At 49.0% G+C, this 2,052-nt stretch overlaps 1 pseudogene; it reads left to right on the top strand.

Annotated features, from left to right (window-relative positions):
• Positions 1-905: 905 nt before the first annotated feature.
• On the top strand, positions 906-1,758 carry LOC101638421 (annotated as a pseudogene).
• The last annotated feature ends 294 nt before the right edge of the window (positions 1,759-2,052 follow it).

Raw genomic sequence — 2,052 nt, 5'->3', positions numbered from 1 at the left:
GGAGCGGGGAGGGAGGGGGGAAATGAGGACCTAATGCCGGGGGCTTAAGTAGAGAGGAAATACTTTGAGAATAATGAGGGCAATGAATGTAAAAATGTGCTTTACACAATTGATGTGTGTATGGATTGTGATAAGAGTTGTATGAGCCCCTAATAAAATGATCTTTTTTTAAAAGAGTGCAGCCTTGGAACCCCAGAAACAGTTGTACTGTGAGTGGAAATTGACTGCATGACAAAGGGGTTTGGTGTGTTTCTCTGCCAGACACACAGGACTTTTTTCCTCTCCTCACCTTTGAGTAGGAAGGAATGTTGGGAGAGGCCAGCCTTGCCAGGATAGGGTGGGCATTTCAGGTACGGGAAGCATCTTGAAGAAGACCATAATGGGGAAAAAAGGAAAGGGTATGTTTAAGCCAGGACTTCAAACTGGTTGGAACCACATCAGAAATGGTGGACAAAGCAAAACTGAAACAGACTCAACTTTTTTAAAATTTGGGTGAAATGGAACAATAACTAAAACTGGAAAAATTATGGGTTGAAGCCATGGAATGGGAGACTCAGAAGTGATGAAATGAGTCCTTTTAGGAGGCTGATGCAGGAGACTAACTATATTATTACCAGAAATGGAAAGAGTAACACATATTCAAAGCACTGGTCAGCTTCCATCTTTGAGCTAGGCACCATTATTTCCATCTCTATCTTTCATGAGATTTGATAGCTGTGCAATGCACCCATTGCCCTTGTTTGAGAAGAGGGACATTAAGTGTCTAGCAGGGAATCAACCCGGATACTTTCCTGTTTCTGTTCTTGTTCTAGTTCACCCCACATTTTACAAATTTGGATCTGTCCAGTTTTGCTTCATTACCAGGACTGAACTGGGAAGAATGGTTCAAGAAATGACTATTAACCCTCAAGCTGACCACATCCACCTATGGGGACCTCAACCACCTGATGTCGGCCACCATGAGCGGTGTCACCACTTGCTTGCGCTTCCCCGGGCAGCTCAATGCCGACCTGCGCAAGCTGGCCGTCAACATGGTGCCCTTCCCACGCCTGCACTTCTTCATGCCAGGCTTCGCGCCGCTGACCAGCCGGGGCAGCCAGCAGTACCGCGCCCTGACCGTGTCCGAGCTCAACCAAGAGATGTTCGACGCCAAGAACATGATGGCTGCCTGCGACCCTCGCCACGGCCGCTACCTAATGGTGGCCGCCGTCTTTCGGGCCGCATGTCCATGAAGGAGGTGGACGAGCAGATGCTCAACGTGCAGAATAAGAACAGCAGCTACTTCGTGGAGTGGATCCCCAACAACGTCAAGACGGCCGTGTGCGACACCCCACCCCGGGGCCTCAAGGTGTCGGCCACTTTCATCGACAACAGCACAGCCATCCAGGAGCTGTTCAAGCGCATATCCGAGCCGTTCACTGCCATGTTCCGGCGCAAGGCCTTCCTGCACTGGTACACGGGCGAGGGCATGGACGAGATGGAGTTCACCGAGGCCGAGAGCAACACGAATGACCTGGTGTCCGAGTACCAGCAGTACCAGGACGCCACGGCCGAGGAGGAGGGCAAGTTCGAGGAGGAGGCCGAGGAGGAAGTGGCGTAGGGCGGCCGGCAGGGAAGCAGAAGCATTAGCGGTGTGAACTCTTTATTCCCTCTCAGCCTGTCGGTGTACACGTCTCACTGTCCTGCACTTGCTGTCCTTCTGTCTCACATCACACTCTGTACAGACACCTCCATTAAAGCATTTTCATAGTGAAAAAAAAAAAAGAAGAAATGGCTATTAGTAGCCTAGGTGGATGGTTCAAGAGGGTTGACAATTGAAGGTAGTGAGTAGTGTGGAAAAGAGTAGAGCCAGATGGTTTGTGGTGAAATATTCATTCTTTACCCCATACAAAGTGGAGAGTTTTCATCCTTCTTCCTGCATGTCGTGGAGCCCTATGATATATGCACCCATCACAGTAATTTTTTTAAGTTCCTGTCAAGTCAATTCCAACTCATGATGACCCACATGTGTCAGAGTAGAACTATGTTCCATAGTTATTTTAGACTGGATTT

This window comes from Echinops telfairi, unplaced genomic scaffold, assembly GCF_000313985.2.
Source record: "Echinops telfairi isolate 266 unplaced genomic scaffold, ASM31398v2 ScPeMD7_7466;HRSCAF=8504, whole genome shotgun sequence".
NCBI classification, from domain to species: domain Eukaryota; kingdom Metazoa; phylum Chordata; class Mammalia; order Afrosoricida; family Tenrecidae; genus Echinops; species Echinops telfairi.
Note: the sequence above shows the minus strand (reverse complement) of the source record. Positions and strands in the feature narration are given on the sequence as shown.